Consider the following 19,706-nt stretch of genomic DNA (forward strand, 5'->3'; position numbering starts at 1 on the left):
CCCTGGTAAGTGAAGGCGAACAGGTACTGACTCGCCTGGGCTAGCGGCAAAGCGAAGAAGGCGTGTTGGAGGTCTATTATTGCGAAGATCTTGGCGTTTGCTGGGATTAACGACAGTATCTGTGCTGGGTTGGGAACCAGAGCGTGTAGGGGCTGGACGATAGCATTGATGGCTCGAAGGCTCTTGGACCAAACGGAACTGATTTGTTTTGCCTGGCTTAGGGGCTGCCAGTATTGGTGTATTACACGGGGACTGACATTGAACCAAAATCCCCTGTTCCACTAGTCCCTTGATCAATCGGTGGATACTTGGTATTGCCTGTGGTTTCAGTGGGTACTGACAGATGGAGGGCCAGTCCACATTGTCCTGTACTAGGATCTCAATTGGATCGATTGGAGTATAGCCCACTTAGGAGGGATCCTCTGCCCATATGTGAGGATCCACGTAATCGGGTGTATTGGTACCGGTATGGTGGCATAGTACCGTCAGGACCTTCTCGGGATCCCTGTGAAATTGGACCGTCCGGCCATGTCCCACAATCTGCAAATCCGGGCTGGTAGGGTCAGCCTCGTCTATAGCTTGGCGCACCATAATTCCTAAGTCTCTGGCATGGTGGGGAGGTAATACTTCGCGAGTGACGTGGGGTGCCACCGTTGGGGGCTGCCGACACAACTTTCTATTCATTTCCACGAAATCTGCTTTCCCCTCCGGTCCAGACACTCTGGCTCTTAGGAGGATTTCCCACTCCTCTCCCACCTGATCCTGGTAGAGATTCTGGAGATCCTGATTCTTACCACTAGGATCATAGGCTAGGGTCACATGATGGGGCGCTTGAGGCAAATCCAGGGACCACCATTGAGGGGTCCGGGTAGTGTAGCACTGCCGTTCAAAGATTCCTTGCTTTACAACGATCCCATCATCCCCGCATTCCAGATGTAACTGAAATTTACAGAGGAGATCCCGAGCTATCAAGTTACAGTCCAAATTGGTGGTAATAACAAACCGATGTTCCACAGATTCTTCCTTGTAATTTACTTTAACTGGTTCTGACACTAGGAATGTTGAGACTTGTCCCAGGAACCCTGACAGTCCCTGTGTCTCGGTGGAGGCGGGGAGTTTGAGCTTCGACTGCACAGAGGACATGGAAGCTCCTGTATCTATTAAGAAGGGTTGCCACTCATTTTGAATTTTTAGCGATATCATTGGTTCCTCATCCGAGGAAGGTCCTCGTACAGTCAAGCTGCGTGGTCAGTATTGATATTCGGGTGACAGTTGGGCAAAGGGGTTGTTCTGGGAGAAGTTAGTATAAGATCTCCGTCCTCTTTCCCCCCCCTTGCCCCCTTCCTTTTCCTCCTCTTCCTTTTTCGTGCCGATGGGAGGGGCATTCCCTGCTCCAATGTCCTTCCTGTCCACAATTAAAGCATTGTCCGCTCCTTCCCCAGCCCTGGCCGCCTCCCATACCTGATCGAGGGCCATTTGGGGGTCCATAGTTTGCGGGGCCTGGGGTGTTGGGTATACCCATATCCTTGGTTATCCACCCATCCCCTTACACAGTACTGTTGTTCCATTTGATATCCCCTTGGGGCAGGTTCCGGTCTTTCCCCTCGAGGAGGCTCTTTCTTTCTAATCACGTATTCAGTCTTGACCCGGGTTGGGGGCGCACCTCCCCCCTCTCCTTTCTTTTCCTGCCAATAATATTTCACTGCTCTCTCCATCTGGGCCTGACTGTTATCTGCCCAATTCATATTATTGGTCCGGATAGCATGAGCAATCGAATGCAGTAGGCACTGAAGTAGAATAGCGCAGAATTGAGGTGAATTATCCCCCGCCCGGAAGGCATTATCTCCAGATTGACCTCCGTATATTTCAATGAATCTTTCCATGAATTCGTCGGCAGTTTCGTCTCGCTTGGGTTTAGTTTCTAATACTGCGGCCATACTGATGAGCTTCTGAAGGGTCGTGCCGAGGGCGGTGAAAACAGCGTTTAGGTGGTCCTGGGCGTTATTAGGATGTGCAGCCAACAATGCGTCATGGGTTGCACGTCTTAGGTGGACTAGAAATCGGGAGTGCTCAGTTGGGCTCAGGGTCTGCTGTACCAGGGCCCACAGGTCCCTTGATTCTGCATTATAAACTGCAATGGTAGTTCGAAGATGATCTATAAACTTGACAGGTTCCCTTTTCCGATCTGGCATGGTGGCCAGAATGGCCATAATTTCGCTCGGTTTCCAAGGCACATAGACATCTATGGTGGGGTGGTCTGCAGCTTGTTGTGCATCAGGGTTTGGCATTGGTCGAACCGGGAGCTGCCGCCGGGGCTTAGGGGTGGGGGTGTCAATCTCGGAAGACGTTTCTGGGTCAGAGGGTGGCTCGGAGCCGTCTGACTGCACAGCACCTCCGCGCCCCGATCGGCGGGAGGGTCTGTTTTGCCTTTCGCGACTGGCATTCTGACTAGCGGATTCACGGGACTGCCTGTTCCTTCGAGATATAGATCTGCCCTTCCGGGTGTGAGATCTGGTCCTCTCGGCTACATGGCTCGTGAGCTGGGGATTTGAGTCGCTATCAGAGGATGAAGGGTCCGTCTGGGCTTGTTGGTTCGTTGGTGTGGGGTTATGGTTATCATTACCTCCTACCGCCGGAGTGTAAGGTGGAGGTTGGCAGGAAGTGGACTGTGGTAAGGGGCCAGGGGCTGCGGGAGGCGCCGTTGGGCGCTGAGTCAGTGACTATTCATCAATTTCATCATCAGCCTCGGTCAATGCAAGGCCAATCATTTGACTACATAGTCTATCAATACCCTTTTCAGAGGTCCGAGTGGAGCTCTTGGTACGTTTTTCGTGCGCGCACTCTTTTTTTAAGACGTCTACGGTTTTAACATGTCCTCCTTCTGTCAATGAGAATCCTAATTTAGTGGCGTTTTCCTGCCAACTTGACAGAAGTGATTCATCTTTTCAAACTGCAGTGGAACTTTCTTATAATTTAAAATCATTGTCAATGGAGAGTGTCTTTTACCTCTTCCAAAATTTTTTCAATTAAGCCAATATCTTTTTCACGGCAAATATCAGCTAGTATTTAGTAAGTTATGTCCTTTTCCATCTCAGAACACACTTTTTCCCCTTTCAGTAACTATTTAGTACGTTACGTTTTTTTTTAAGATCTCCTTTCTTCAAATTAGGTTTTGTATTTGTTTTCTTTCAAGGTTGCGTCTTTTTTTCCCGTCTTTTCCATAACTAGAGGGAAGTCTGGCACGTAGGCTGAGAGGGCTGCTTTTCGTTATCTCAATTGTTCCAGTTTCAAGGTCGTTACCATGTCTCTTCGAAACTGCTAAAGCTTGCTGTTTTTAACATTTTTCAAAAGTCCCTTTTACACCTTCACAAATAGCTCACCACTCGCCCAGGAGTTTGACCTGATCCCTGAAGGTAATTCTAGATTGTTTCCAAACTTTTTAGTTTTATATCTCCTATTTTCTTTAAGAGATCAGATTTAATATAATAATTTTTTTTTTGAATCCACCTCAGTATTTTGCTGTGCCTTCTCTTAATATCTCAAAATCCCAATTCAAATTTTGTAATTTCAATCTTTATTTAAAACTTTTTTTTTGAGCTTAGAAGCTTTTTTAAAAGGCATTCCTAATCTCATTCCGAGACTAAATTTATGTAATCAATCATTGCATGTTTTCTTTCGACAAGTAAGTGAGCGTGTCAAATAAATTATTTTTTTTTCAACCATCGGGACCATGTATTTTTTTAAATCTTTTACTCAACAACCTATCCTTTGTGCATTTCCTAGCTCCGTAACATATCACCTGAATATATCCACACCTGCGTTCCTAACTTAAAATATAATTCAATAAGGTTCACACTCTTAAACTTCCCACATACAGGACAACACTACGAAGGGTTAAAAAAAACTTTCACTCTGTTTGAAAAAGTGGGTGGAGCTAAAACAAACCACAACTCCCCGGTTTCCCAAACAGGCTTTCATTCTGCAGTCAAAATCACACAAGTACTTCTCATTCAAAACAGACGTTCACAAAAGTCTCTCTCCTTTCCTATTAATTGTTTTGGCCGGCTCTATTTTTGGATCCATGATCTTTCAGGGAATTCAGTTAGTTTTATCTAAATTACCCATCCTCGCCCCGCGTAGAATCAGGGTCCTAATTAATCCCGATTGTCCCCGCGTCGCGCCGCGGTGGAATAAATTATCTTATCCAGAGCCTAGGCGGACCAAGTGATATACAAGATCGAGGCCGTACCTGGCATAAGTACAATTTTAAATTTACACAGTCCCGCGTCGCCCCGCGGCTTAATTTTACCTAATTCCCTGTCCTCCACGTTGCCGCGTGGTTTTTCTATCCCTCCGCGTCGTCGCGCGATTTCCCTAATTCCCTATCTTCCGCGTCGCCGCGCAATTTCCCTAATTCCCTATCCTCCGCGTCGCCGCGCGATTTAAATCCAATCAGTGCCTAAACGGGCCAAGTGATATACAAGGTCGACGTCACACCTGACTTGGACACTTATTTCCTAAGTTTAGACGGTATTCGCCAGATTGACCTGGATCTTGTTCAGACGCTACCTGAGAACCAGCGAGTGGCCAAACTTTCCTCAGACTTTTGGAACTGAAGGAAACTGAAGTGGTATTTTAAAGGGTACTCACTCCAGTGGCCACTTTCCTCCCGTCTCGTCCAATGCTAGTCTGGCTCTTAATTCGCAAGTTTTCGGCAGTCGTCTGTTGAGATCCCACTTCTGACACCAAATGTTAATACGGATTCTTTTTCCCTCAATCTGTTTCAGCGAATACACTGACACAAACACCAAAGCAGCTTATAACAAAGCAGTCTTTATTATTTGTTTCACCGGCCGGGACTTATCAGAACAAAGGAACGCTCTCCCTTCAGAGTGCGCTCACTTCCCTCGGACAAGCCCCGTTACAATGTAGGGGCGCAACGGTTATACACTTTCAGTACGTAATACAATTGAGGGACATTCAGTTCACCCTATCCTTTGTGATCCCTCCTTCCCTTTGTCCACTCATGAGCCGATACCTGGCCTTCCTTGCCCAATTAGATACGGGCAAGTGGTTATAGCAACTGTTTTGCACAAAGAGCTTTTTACCCATTGCTTGTAAATGTTACAATTTTACTGGCGTGACTAGTAACCAAGACCTTGAGCAAGTCTGCTCTTTGTGCCAATGTTGTAAACTTTGCAGTCTGACATTCTTTTGGTTATCCTTCCATGATTCCTTTGTTCACTTCACTGTCTCCATTGCTATATGTTTTCACACATTCTCAACTGTACATCAATGATTTGCTGTAGGGTTAGAGAGCGCGGTGTCCAAGTTTGCAGATACTGCTAAAATAAGAGGCATAATAACTATTTCTGTGGAATATTGATAAGTGGCTAATATGGACAATAAATGGCAGATGGAATTCAATGTTAGTAAATGTGAAGTGGCATATTTTTGTAAAAGTAAATAATTATACTTTGAGCAAAAGCTGGGTGATGTGGAAGAAAAGGTAAACTTGGGGTCAGGTTCACAAGACCTTTAAAAGCAGAACATCATGTGGTTAAGGCCATAAAGAAAGCTAATGGAATACTGGGTTTCATAGCAAGAGATATAGAATATAAAAGGCGAGATGTAATGGTGAACTATATAAAACCTTAGTAAGACCACAGTTGGTATACTGTGTGCAGTTTTGGGCTCCACACTATAGGAAGGATGTTGAGGCAATAGAGAAGGTATAGGTGCAGATTCATTCGGACGTTGCCTGGTACCCTGTTTGAGAAAATACAAATACAAAGGAAGACTTGAACAATTTGGGCTGTTTTAATTCGAACAAAGGATATTAATGGCGATATAATAGGGGTGCTTAAAGATATTAAGGGATGGAGCAGAGTTTTGATTAGACTATCCAAGTTCGACTTCTTGATTTGCTTAATGTACAATTGGATTCACAAAAAGGGAGAATGTTCAAAGTAAACTAGTCGCAACCAACCTAAAGCAAGTGTTTTGCCACAGGCACACATCACTGAAATGAAAAGCCGCAGATTAACCCTTTTGAGTGCTGAATGTTTTTTGGAATCTGCACGTTTTGTTAACTGCCAAAAATGTTTTTTCTGTTTACAGTGATTTTGAGGGATCTAGAAATGAGGGGAGATAGATATGGGATTAAATCTAAGAGTTAGGACAGAGAGCAGGAGAAGTTTCTTTACACAGAGGATTGTGAAATTACCGGAAGTAGTGATTGAACCAGAGACCATGTCACCATTTAAAAATAGGCTCGATAGGTGGTTGAAGTGATATGAGACAGGGCAGGCATATGGAATTAGGACCACTGCTCACTTAGAGGATAAACAATACGGACTGGTTGGGTCAAAGAGTCTGTTTCCATGCTGTAGTTGTGTTGTGAGACATGTTGAAGTATAATGGAACATGCCAGTGAGTTACCCACACTTTGCTCTGATGTGAGTGGATTGCTTGCATGTGTCTATGGAGCAGCCTTTAACTGCTGGACATTTTTCAATGATAGATTGTCTTTCAATCCTGTTGATGTGGAATACATGGAGTTGTCAATTTACATTAAACGTACACACCCTGTTTCCCAAACTGATGCAAAACTCTTGCGGTGGGTGGGGTGGGGGGAGGAGGAAACATAGAAACATAGAAAATAGGTGCAGGAGCAGGCCATTCAGCCCTTCTAGCCTGCACCGCCATTCAATGAGTTCATGGCTGAACATGAAACTTCAGTACCCCATTCCTGCTTTCTCGCCATACCCCTTGATCCCCCGAGTAGTAAGGACTTCATCTAACTCCCTTTTGAATATATTTAGTGAATTGGCCTCAACTACTTTCTGTGGTAGAGAATTCCACAGGCTCACCACTCTCTGGGTGAAGAAGTTTCTCCTCATTTCGGTCCTAAATGGCTTACCCCTTATCCTTAGACTGTGACCCCTGGTTCTGGACTTCTCCAACATTGGGAACAATCTTCCTGCATCTAACCTGTCTAAACCCGTCAGAATTTTAAACGTTTCCATGAGGTCCCCTCTCATTCTTCTGTACTCCAGTGAATACAAGCCCACTTGATCCAGTCTTTCTTGATAGATCAGTCCCACCATCCCGGGAATCAGTTTGGTGAATCTTCGCTGCACTCCCTCAATAGCAAGAATGTCCTTCCTCAAGTTAGGAGACCAAAACTGTACACAATACTCCAGGTGTGGCCTCACCAAGGCCCTGTACAACTGTAGCAACACCTCCCTGCCCCGTACTCAAATCTCCTCGCTATGAAGGCCAACATGCCATTTGCTTTCTTAACCGCCTGCTGTACCTGCATGCCAACCTTCAATGACTGATGTACCATGACACCCAGGTCTCGTTGCACCTTCCCTTTTCCTAATCTGTCACCATTCAGATAATAGTCTGTCTCTCTGTTTTTACCACCAAAGTGGATAACCTCACATTTATCCACATTATACTTCATCTGCCATTCATTTGCCCACTCACCTAACCTATCCAAGTCACTCTGCAGCCTAATAGCATCCTCCTCGCAGCTGACACTGCCACCCAACTTAGTGTCATCCGCAAATTTGAAGATACTACATTTAATCCCCTCGTCTAAATCATTAATGTACAATGTAAACAGCTGGGGCCCCAGCACAGAACCTTGCGGTACCCCACGAGTCACTGCCTGCCATTCTGAAAAGTACCCATTTACTCCTACTCTTTGCTTCCTGTCTGACAACCAGTTCTCAATCCACGTCAACACACTACCCCCAATCCCATGTGCTTTAACTTTGCACATTAATCTCTTGTGTGGGACCTTGTCGAAAGCCTTCTGAAAGTCCAAATATACCACATCAACTGGTTCTCCTTTGTCCACTTTACTGGAAACATCCTCAAATAATTCCAGAAGATTTGTCAAGCATGATTTCCCTTTCACAAATCCATGCTGACTTGGACCTATCATGTCACCATTTTCCAAATGCGCTGCTATGACATCCTTAATAATTGATTCCATCATTTTACCCACTACTGAGGTCAGGCTGACCGGTCTATAACTCCCTGTGTTCTCTCTCCCTCCTTTTTTAAAAAGTGGGGTTACATTGGCTACCTTCCACTCGATAGGAACTGATCCAGAGTCAATGGAATGTTGGAAAATGACTGTCAATGCATCCGCTATTTCCAAGGCCACCTCCTTAAGTACTCTGGGATGCAGTCCATCAGGCCCTGGGGATTTATCGGCCTTCAATTCCATCAATTTCCCCAACACAATTTCCCGACTAATAAAGATTTCCCTCAGTTCCTCCTTCTTACTAGACCCTCTGACCCCTTTTATATCCGGAAGGTTGTTTGTGTGCTCCTTAGTGAATACCGAACCAAAGTACTTGTTCAATTGGTCTGCCATTTCTTTGTTCCCCGTTATGACTTCCCCTGATTCTGACTGCAGGGGACCTACGCTTGTCTTTACTAACCTTTTTCTCTTTACATACCTATAGAAACTTTTGCAATCCGCCTTAATGTTCCCTGCAAGCTTCTTCTCGTACTCCATTTTCCCTGCCCATATCAAACCCTTTGTCCTTCTCTGCTGAGTTCTAAATTTCTCCCAGTCCCTGGATTCGCTGCTATTTCTGGCCAATTTGTATGCCACTTCCTTGGCTTTAATACTATCCCTGATTTCCCTTAATAGCCACGGTTGAGCCACCTTCCCTTTTTTATTTTTACGCCAGACAGGAATGTACAATTGTTGTAATTCATCCATGCGGTCTCTAAATGTCTGCCATTGCCCATCCACAGTCAACCCCTTAAGTATAATTCGCCAATCTATCCTAGCCAATTCACGCCTCATACCTTCAAAGTTACCCTTCTTTAAGTTCTGGACCATGGTCTCTGAATTAACTGTTTCATTCTCCATCCTAATGCAGAATTCCACCATATTATGGTCACTCTTCCCCAAGAAGCCTCGCACAATGAGATTGCTAATTAATCCTCTCTCATTGCACAACACCCAGTCTAAGATGGCATCCCCCCTAGTTGGTTCCTCGACATATTGGTCTAGAAAACCATCCCTTATGCACTCCAGGAAATCCTCCTCCACCGTATTGCTTCCAGTTTGGCTAGCCCAATCTATGTGCATATTAAAGTCACCCATTATAACTGCTGCACCTTTATTGCATGCACCCCTAATTTCCTGTTTGATGCCCTCCCCAACATCACTACTACTGTTTGGAGGTCTGTACACAACTCCCACTAACGTTTTTTGCCCTTTGGTGTTCTGCAGCTCTACCCATATAGATTCCACATCATCCAAGCTAATGTCTTTCCTAACTATTGCATTAATCTCCTCTTTAACCAGCAATGCTACCCCACCTCCTTTTCCTTTTATTCTATCCTTCCTGAATGTTGAATACCCCTGGATGTTGAGTTCCCAGCCCTGATCATCCTGGAGCCACGTCTCCGTAATCCCAATCACATCATATTTGTTAACATCTATTTGTACAGTTAATTCATCCACCTTATTGCGGATACTCCTTGCATTAAGACACAAAGCCTTCAGGCTTGTTTTTTTAACACCCTTTGTCCTTTTAGAATTTTGCTGTACAGTGGCCCTTTTTGTTCTTTGCCTTGGGTTTCTCTGCCCTCCACTTTTCCTCATCTCCTTTCTGTCTTTTGCTTTTGCCTCCTTTTTGTCTCCCTCTGTCTCCCTGCATTGGTTCCCATCCCCCTGCCATATTAGTTTAACTCCTCCCCAACAGCACTAGCAAACACTCCCCCTCGGAGGAGAAGAAGAATCAGTCATTTGTAAAATAAAACACATGGTCATTTCTGATCTTTTGACGAGCAGCCCTTACCGCTGTGCCCATTTTCATTACAAAGTATTAAAAGACTATTATGGCCCATAATTTGCAGCCTGTACCTGAAGTGCTGCACAAGTTCTGGGTTTTAATGGGCAAAGCGCGCGCGTGACAAAACCCGGAACTTGCAATCTGTCAAGTATCTGACAGATCCAATGCATCCCCGGGAAAAGCGCAAAGCCTGCTTTTACCAGCATAAGAATTTTAAAAAACATTAAAATGTTTTTTCAATCATTTATACATGAATAAAACTTATGCAATAAAGTAAGTTTATTTTTAGCTCTTTTAAAACATTTATATTTATTTTTCAAAAAAAGTAATTTTTGTTTTAAATGTCATTTTAATTCATTATTAATATAATGTTTTTTTCTCATTTATTTGATGTGTATAGGTAATTTTAGGGTATTCCCATTCATGCTTATGGGTATTCCATACATACTTTCCTTTCTGTCATGCGTTGGGCTGGCCCATGTGATCCCAGAGGCGCTTGCGAACTGCGTGCCTAGGGTCTGCTTTCATCAGCGTAAGGGTATATATATGAGCCTTAAATTAAACATTTAAATATCATCATCATAATCATGGGAAGTCCCTCGGAGTCGAGGATAAGAACATCAGAGCATAAGAAATAGGAACACGAGTAGGCCATATGGCTCCTCGAGCCTGCTCCACCATTCAATAAGATCATGGCTGATCTAATCTTGGACTCAGCTCCACTTCCCTGCCCGCTCCCCATAACCCCTTATCCCCTTATCATTTAAGAAACTGTCTATTTCTGCCTTAAATTTATTCAATGTCCCAACTTCCGCAGCTCTCTGAGGTCGCGAATTTCACAGATTTATAACCCTCTGAGAGAAGAAATTTCTCTTCATCTCAATTTTAAATGGGCGGCCCCTTATTCTAAGATCATGCCCTCTAGTTCTAGTCTCCCCATCAGTGGAAACATCCTTTTTACATCCACCTTGTCAAGCCCCCTCATAATCTTATACATTTCGATAAAATCACCTCTCATTCTTCTGAATTCCAATGAGTTGAGGTCCAACCTACTCAACCTTTCCTCATAAGTCAACTCCCTCATTTCCGGAATCAACCTAGTGAACCTTCTCTGAACTGCCTCCAAAGCAAGTTTATCCTTTCGTAAATATGGAAACCAAAACTGCACGCAGTATTCCAGATGTGGCCTCACCAATACCCCTGCAAGACTTCCCTGCTTTTATACTTCTTCCCCTTTGCAACAAAGGCCAAGATTCCATTGGCCTTCCTGATCACTTGCTGTACCTGCATACTAACCTTTTATGTTTCATGCACAAGTACCCCAGGTCCCGCTGAACTGCGGCACTTTGCAATCTTTCTCCATTTAAATAATAACTTGCTCTTTGATTTTTTTTCTGCCAAAGTGTATGATCTCACACTTTCCAACATTATACTCCATCTGCCAAATTTTTGCCCACTTAGCCTGTCTATGTCCTTTTGCAGATTTTTTGTGTCCTCCTCACACATTGCTTTTCCTCCCATCTTTGCATTGTCAGCAAACTTGGCTATGTTGCACTCAATCCTTTCTTCCAAGTCGTTAATATGGATTGTAAATAGCTGGTGTCCCAGCACTGATCCCTGCGGCACCCCACTGGTTACTGGTTGCCAACCAGAGAATGAACTATTTTTCTCGACTCTCTAGCGCTGCCTCCAGCAAGAATGACTTGCTTCCACTCTAAAAAGTGTGTTCTCAGGTGACTGAGGAGTCCAATGCAGGACCTACGGTTTCTATCACAGGTGGGGCAGACAGAGGTTGGAGGAAAGGATGGGCAGGGAGCCTGGGTTGACGCATGTTACTTCCACTGTCTCCACTTGATTTCTGCTTGTTCTTGGTGAAGCGACTTGAGGTGCTCAGCGCCCTCCCGGATGCTCTTCCTCCACTTTGGGCTGTGGTGGGCTAGGGATATTCCCAGGTGTCGGTGGGGATGTTGCACTTTATCAAGGAGGCTTTAAAGGTGTCCTTGAAGCGTTTCCTCTGCCCACCTGGAGCTTGTTTGCTGTGTCGAAGCTCCACATAGGGCGCTTGCTTTGGGAGTCTCGTGTCGGGCATGCGAACGATGTGGTCCTCCCAACGGAGGTGATCGAGCCTGGTCAATGCTTCGATGCTGGGGATATTGGCCTGAGCGAGAACACTGACGTTGGTGCGTCTATTTTGCCAATGCATTTGCAGGATCTTGCGGAGGAAGCACTGATGGTACTGCTCCAGTGTTTTGAGGTATCTGCTGTATATAGCCCACGTTTCTGAGTCATATAGGAGGGCAGGTATCACTACTAACATAGAAACATAGAAATTAGGTGCAGGAGCAGGCCATTCGGCCCTTCGAGCCTGCACCGCCATTCAATAAGATCATGGCTGATCATTCAACCTCAGTACCCCTTTCCTGCTTTCTCTCCATACCCCTTGATCCCTTTGGCCATAAGGGCCATATCTAACTCCCTTTTGAATATATCTAACGAACTGGCCTCAACAACTTTTTGTGGTAGAGAATTCCACAGGTTAACCATTCTCTGAGTGAAGAAACTTCTCCTCATCTCAGTCCTAAATGGCTTACCCCTTATTCTTAGACTGTGACCCCTGGTTCTGGAACTCCCCAGCAACAGGAATATTTTTCCTGCCTCTAACCTGTCCAATCCCATTAGAATTTTATATGTTTCTATGAGATTTCCTCTCATTCTTCTAAACTCCAGTGGATACAAGCCCAGTTGATCCAGTCTCTCCTCACATGTCAGTCCTGCCATCCCGGGAATCAATCTGGTGAATCGTCGCTGTACTCCCTCAATAGCAAGAACGTCCTTCCTCAGATTAGGGGCCAAAACTGAACACAATATTCCAAGTATGGCCTCACCAAAGCTCTGTACAACTGCAGTAAGACCTCCCTGCTCCTATACTCAAATCCTCTAGCTATGAAGGCCAACAGACAAAACTGCCCTGAAGATCGTAAGCTTGGTGCCGGATTTGAGTTCCTGGTCTTCAAACACACTCTTCCTCACACTCGCCTTCAGTGCGCCAGCACAGCCTTCGGTGTTGGACCTCGTCGTCAATGTCTGCTTTTGCTGACCGTAGACTCCCAAGGTATGGAAAATGGTCCACGTTGTCCAAGGCCTCGTCGTGGATTTTGATAATCAGGGGGGCAGTGCTGTGTGACAGGATCAGGTTGTCTTACGGATGTTTAGCGTAAGGCCCATGCTCTCTTATGCCTCGGTGAAGGTGTTGATGATGGCTTGGAGTTCCCCCTCCGTGTGTGCGCAGATGCAAGCGTTGTCTGCGTACTGTAGTTCGATGACAGAGGATGGGATGACTTTGAATCTGGCCTCCTGGCGGTGGAGGTTGAACAGATTCCCATCTGTTCTATAATTTAGCTTCACTTCAGCAGGGAGCTTGCTAAGGGTGAGATGTAACATTGCAGCAAGGAAGATCGAAAAGAGCATTGGTGCGATGACGTAGCCTTGCTTGATCCTGGTCCAGACCTGGATTGGGTCCATTGGTCAGGATCACAGTTTGCATGTCATCGTGGAGCAGACAGAGGATGGTGACAAACTTTTGAGGGCAGCCGAAACGGATGAGGATGCTCCATAATCCCTCACGGCTGACAGTGTCAAAGGCCTTTGTGAGGTCAAAGAAGGCCATGTTACAAGGGTTGGTGCTGTTCCCTGCATTTCTCTTGTAGTTGTCATGCGGTGAAGATCATGTCCGTTGTACCACTTAGTGGATGGAATCTGCATTGTGACTCAGAGAGGAGCTCTTCAGCCACGGAGTAGATGATTGAAGAGGATTCTTGTAATGAATTTCCCTGTGGCCGACAGCAGGGAGATTCTTCTGTAGTTACCGCAGTCGGACTTATCCCCTTTTTTGAAGATGGTCACGATTACAGCGTCCCTGAGATCTCCTGGCATGCTCTCCTCCTTCCAGATAAGAGAAATGAGGTGATGTATTCGCGCCAATAGTGCTTCTCTGGCATGCTTTAATTCTTCGGCAGGAATTCCATCTGCTCCTGTTGCCTTGTTATTCTTCAGTTGACGGATGGCCTTTTCTACCTCGTGCCGGGCCGGGGTTGTGCTGAGATGATGGCAGATAGCATGCTGCGGGATGGAGTTGAGGACACTCGCGTCAAAGACAGAGTCTCGGTTAAGGTGATCTTTGAAATGCTCCTTCCAACAGGCACTGACTGCCTCTCTGTCCTTGATGAGTACCTCACCCTTCTTGGTGAGTTAGGGCCTTGGGTGCTTGGGCCGTAGGTGGTCTTGACTGCGCTGAAGAATCCTCGCACGTCCTGGTTGTCGGCTAACTGCTGGATCTCCTGTGCTTTCTCCATCTACCATCTGTTTTTAGGTTGCGGATTTTTTTGTTGGACCTCGACCTTCAGCCGTCTGTAGAGCTGCTTTTTGCTCTCGTGTTGGGTTGCTGTTTTAAGTTCAGAAATGCACTGCGCTTGCGGTTAATTAGCTCCTGGATCTCCTGGTCGTTCTCGTCAAATCAGTCTTGGTCTTTCCTGGTCGAGTGACCGAGTGTCTTTTTGCAGCTGCTGATTATGGAGGCCTTGAGGGCAGTCCAGGTGCTGTGGGCACTCTGCATCAAAATTACATTTAAATATAACAAATGATGCACATACACTTTACATTCATTTGTGCAAATATTGGCCCAATTAAGATGTTTAAAATTATTTCTCAAAAAATTACATTTTTATTGAGGTTGGTCAAATAAAAGGACTCGTGAATAAATTTGGAATTCAGTACATTTATATTTATTCGGTGTGTAAATTGTATAATTATTTGGGGAATCCATTGCATCTCATTCGTGGATTCCCTTCGGAAATGATTGCAATGGAATCCTCCTTTGTGAGTGGAGGATCAGGCCTACGTGATCCCAGGGAAGCTTCCGGACCGTCTGCGTCCGTGGGGCTTTACGCTGATGTCCGCCTGAAGGCCCGAGACCGGAACGCTCCGCGGCCTTGGACGCCTGGAGGTGGGTTTGGATTTGTTTCATGGGTCGGACAACATTGCAATCAAACGATGCAAAATTGCATTTGTTGTATTGCATTGTTGGAATTTTAAGTGAGAGCAATTATGACATTGGCAAAAAGATGAATATTATGGATTTTAAAGATTTTTATTTCATAAGAATTGCTAACTACCTGCGATGTGAGTGAGAATGATGTGCTCTGTAAAACAACTTGTATTGTCTCAGCTCTGCTCGTATTGGACTGTTCAGTCACCTGAGAACTCATTTTTAGAGTGGAAGCAAGTCTTCCTCGATTCCGAGGGACTGCCTATGATGATGATAATGATTTTCACAGCTTCTTTGTCTTTTTTTTGTTACTCTATAGGGGCAGAGAATAACATATCAATAGTTTTTTTTGTTGGTTTTGTAGGCAATCGAGAAAGTCTCTGATAATTGGCTCATTTTACTCATCAAAAATACGGTAATTTTAAACGGGTATATCCTTTTAATCATTGCGTTTAATGGGAGCTTGGCAGCCAGAGTTTCAGCACGGAAGCCTGTTACAAGAGCGGTGCTTCATGTAAATACCCTGTGGCATTGGAGCAAAATTAACAGTAGAGAGAAATAGGTTTTTATCCAGAGCTTCACTAGCATTGCTGCAGTTTTTCAAATCCATTTACTGGATGCATTATCATTGTAAACAATCCCGTTTCATCGTCACTCTGATCTTTTCAATACCCATTCAATTGGAAGGGTTTAAACCATGTGATTTTTCTAGTAAAGCTTATTTTTGAATGTTCAGATAAAACGCGATTGAGAAATTGGTGGTGAATATTATTAGTTGTAAAATTGGTGTGAAGCGCCTTGGGACATTTTACAACGTCAAAGGCGCTATATAAATAAAAGTTATTATTATGTTAGTGTACTGCAATTCCACCCACTTTTGCTTATAATAAGAATTGGTGTTCTACAAAATGGACAAACAGTATAGAAAGCCACCAATTGATTCTCTGGCTTCTGAATTTTTGAAATATTCTGTTTGAATATGCAGTATTCCTTTTTAAATAAAACCCTATATCTAGGGGACTAACATCTTTTTAAAATTCATTCAAAACCGTGCCTTGTGCATTGATCAGTATTCAAGAGTATTGCGTTTTAACTATATTCAGGGTGACAAACACGGTTAGTGTGACTCCCAACAGAGTACCATGCTCTAGGCATAGAAGTCATTTGCAAAATCTCATTTGTCCTTGGGAACAGGAACAGGTACTATGAAGCATTTTTATCCCAATTAAATTCTCCCTCTTCCCAGTTACAACTGCAGTCACATCAGATGCACAGAACATTTAATAACTGACGGAATAGTCGCCATCTCAAGCCACAGGCAAGCCGGTCTCTACTACAGTACTCTTGATTACATTGTGTTGCAATCTTCAGGTAGTTATTTAATTTGTTGTTTGATTATTCACACAATAATTTTGCTAGCTATTTTTTTCAAATATCTTTTACACAGAGGGTGGTTAGAAGGTGGAACTCTGCCACAAGCTGCTGTTAAAGCAGAGACAGTAGATTCTTTTAAAAGGGATTTGGAGAATTGCCTGAAAAGGATAAATGTTAAAGGGTATAGGACGTGAGATTAGACAGATGGCTCATGTGGAGCTGAACATCAGTGCAGACCTGATGGACCAAATGGCCTGTTCCGCCGACTTTGCGACCAGGTTTCGCCGCGATTTGACCCTCTGTGGCGAAAACCCGGTTGGCGGGACCTTCGGGCACCTGCTTGCGGCGACACATCCATGTACTCTCTCTCGCTCTGCTCTGCTCTCGCTCGCTCGCTCTGCCCCGCTCTCGCTCGATCGCTCGCTCTGCCCCGCTCTCGTTCGATCGCTCTCTCTGCCCCGCTCTCGCTCGATCGCTCGCTCTGCCCCGCTCTCGCTCGATCGCTCGCTCTGCCCCGCTCTCGCTCGATCGCTCGCTCTGCCCCGCTCTCGCTCGATCGCTCGCTCGCTCTCGCTCTCGCTCGATCGCTCGCTCTGCCCCGCTCTCGCTCGATCGCTCGCTCTGCCCCGCTCTCGCTCGCTCTGCCCCGCTCTCGCTCGATCGCTCGCTCGCTCTCGCTCTCGCTCGATCGCTCGCTCTGCCCCGCTCTCGCTCGATCGCTCGCTCTGCCCCGCTCTCGCTCGCTCTACCCCGCTCTCGCTCGATCGCTCGCTCTGCCCCGCTCTCGCTCGATCGCTCGCTCTGCCCCGCTCTCGCTCGATCGCTCGCTCTGCCCCGCTCTCGCTCGATCGCTCGCTCTGCCCCGCTCTCGCTCGATCGCTCGCTCTGCCCCGCTCTCGCTCGCTCGCTCTGCCCCGCCCCGCGCTCGCTCTGCACCGTCTCGCACTCGCTCGCTCTGCCCTGCTCTCGCTCGATCGCTCGCTCTGCCCCGCTCTCACTCAATCTCTCGCTCTGCCCCGCTCTCGCTCAATCGCTCGCTCTGTCCCGCTCCTGCTCGCTCGCTCTGCCCCGCTCTCGATCGCTCGCTCTGCCCCGCTCTCGCTCAATCGCTCGCTCTGTCCCGCTCTTGCTCGCTCGCTCTGCCCCGCTCTTGCTCGCTCGCTCTGCCCCGCTCTTGCTCGCTCGCTCGCTCTGCCCCGCTCTTGCTCGATCGCTTGCTCTGCCCCACTCTCGCTCGCTCTGCCCTGCCCCGTGCTCGCTCGCTCGCTCTGCCCCGCTCTCGCTCGATCGCTCGCTCTGCCCCGCTCTCGCTCGATCGCTCGCTCTGCCCCGCTCTCGCTCGATCGCTCGCTCTGCCCCGCTCTCGCTCGATCGCTCGCTCTGCCCCGCTCTCGCTCGCTCTGCCCCGCTCTCGCTCGCTCTGCCCCGCTCTCGCTCGCTCTGCCCCGCTCTCGCTCGATCGCTCGCTCTGCCCCGCTCTCGCTCGCTCTACCCCGCTCTCGCTCGATCGCTCGCTCTGCCCCGCTCTCGCTCGATCGCTCGCTCTGCCCCGCTCTCGTTCGCTCTGCCCCGCTCTCGCTCGCTCTGCCCCGCTCTCGCTCGATCGCTCGCTCTGCCCCGCTCTCGCTCGATCGCTCGCTCTGCCCCGCTCTCGTTCGCTCTGCCCCGCTCTCGCTCGCTCTGCCCCGCTCTCGCTCGATCGCTCGCTCTGCCCCGCTCTCGCTCGATCGCTCGCTCTGCCCCGCTCTCGCTCGATCGCTCGCTCTGCCCCGCTCTCGCTCGATCGCTCGCTCTGCCCCGCTCTCGCTCGATCGCTCGCTCTGCCCCGCTCTCGCTCGCTCTGCCCCGCTCTCGCTCGCTCTGCCCCGCTCTCGCTCGCTCTGCCCCGCTCTCGCTCGCTCTCGCTGCCCCGCTCTCGCTCGATCGCTCGCTCGCTCTGCCCCGCTCTCGCTCGATCGCTCGCTCTCTCTGCCCCGCTCTCGCTCGATCGCTCGCTCTCTCTGCCCCGCTCTCGCTCGATCGCTCGCTCGCTCTGCCCCGCTCTCGCTCGATCGCTCGCTCGCTCTGCCCCGCTCTCGCTCGATCGCTCGCTCGCTCTGCCCCGCTCTCGCTCGATCGCTCGCTCGCTCTGCCCCGCTCTCGATCGCTCGCTCGCTCTGCCCCGCTCTCGCTCGATCGCTCGCTCTGCCCTGCCCCGTGCTCGCTCTGCCCCGCTCTCGCTCGATCGCTCGCTCTGCCCCGCTCTCGCTCGATCGCTCGCTCTGCCCCGTCTCGCACTCGCTCGCTCTGCCCTGCTCTCGCTCGATCGCTCGCTCTGCCCCGCTCTCACTCAATCGCTCGCTCTGCCCCGCTCTCGCTCAATCGCTCGCTCTGTCCCGCTCTTGCTCGCTCGCTCTGCCCCGCTCTCGATCGCTCGCTCTGCCCCGCTCTCGCTCGATCGCTCGCTCTGCCCCGCTCTCGCTCGATCGCTCGCTCTGCCCCGCTCTTGCTCGCTCGCTCTGCCCCGCCCCGCGCTCGCTCTGCCCCGTCTCGCACTCGCTCGCTCTGCCCTGCTCTCGCTCGATCGCTCGCTCTGCCCCGCTCTCACTCAATCGCTCGCTCTGCCCCGCTCTCGCTCAATCGCTCGCTCTGTCCCGCTCTTGCTCGCTCGCTCTGCCCCGCTCTCGATCGCTCGCTCTGCCCCGCTCTCGCTCAATCGCTCGCTCTGTCCCGCTCTTGCTCGCTCGCTCTGCCCCGCTCTTGCTCGCTCGCTCTGCCCCGCTCTTGCTCGCTCGCTCGCTCTGCCCCGCTCTTGCTCGATCGCTTGCTCTGCCCCACTCTCGCTCGCTCTGCCCTGCCCCGTGCTCGCTCGCTCGCTCTGCCCAGCTCTCGCTCGATCGCTCGCTCTGCCCAGCTCTCGCTCGATCGCTCGCTCTGCCCCGCTCTCGCTCGATCGCTCGCTCTGCCCCGCTCTCGCTCGATCGCTCGCTCTGCCCCGCTCTCGCTCGATCGCTCGCTCTGCCCCGCTCTCGCTCGATCGCTCGCTCTGCCCCGCTCTCGCTCGCTCTGCCCCGCTCTCGCTCGCTCTGCCCAGCTCTCGCTCGATCGCTCGCTCTGCCCCGCTCTCGCTCGATCGCTCGCTCTGCCCCGCTCTCGCTCGCTCTGCCCCGCTCTCGCTCGATCGCTCGCTCTGCCCCGCTCTCGCTCGATCGCTCGCTCTGCCCCGCTCTCGCTCGATCGCTCGCTCTGCCCCGCTCTCGCTCGCTCTGCCCCGCTCTCGCTCGCTCTGCCCCGCTCTCGCTCGCTCTGCCCCGCTCTCGCTCGCTCTGCCCCGCTCTCGCTCGATCGCTCGCTCTGCCCCGCTCTCGCTCGATCGCTCGCTCTGCCCCGCTCTCGCTCGCTCTGCCCCGCTCTCGCTCGATCGCTCGCTCTGCCCCGCTCTCGCTCGATCGCTCGCTCTGCCCCGCTCTCGCTCG

At 48.8% G+C, this 19,706-nt stretch overlaps 1 protein-coding gene across 3 annotated transcripts in view; it reads left to right on the forward strand.

Moving 5' to 3' along the window:
• The window catches only part of LOC139227826 (zinc finger protein 76-like), a 96,083-nt gene that overhangs the window by 19,366 nt on the left and 57,011 nt on the right, over positions 1 to 19,706 (forward strand). Inside the window, exon 1 of one of the 3 annotated variants that reach the window (XM_070858894.1) lies at positions 16,149 to 16,248. The exons of the other annotated variants lie outside the window; for them this stretch is intronic. The gene's annotated coding sequence lies outside the window, so the exon portion shown is untranslated. Of the gene's footprint in view, positions 1 to 16,148; positions 16,249 to 19,706 lie in introns of those variants that run through there. 3 annotated transcript variants of the gene reach the window in all.

This window comes from Pristiophorus japonicus, chromosome 17, assembly GCF_044704955.1.
Source record: "Pristiophorus japonicus isolate sPriJap1 chromosome 17, sPriJap1.hap1, whole genome shotgun sequence".
NCBI classification, from domain to species: domain Eukaryota; kingdom Metazoa; phylum Chordata; class Chondrichthyes; family Pristiophoridae; genus Pristiophorus; species Pristiophorus japonicus.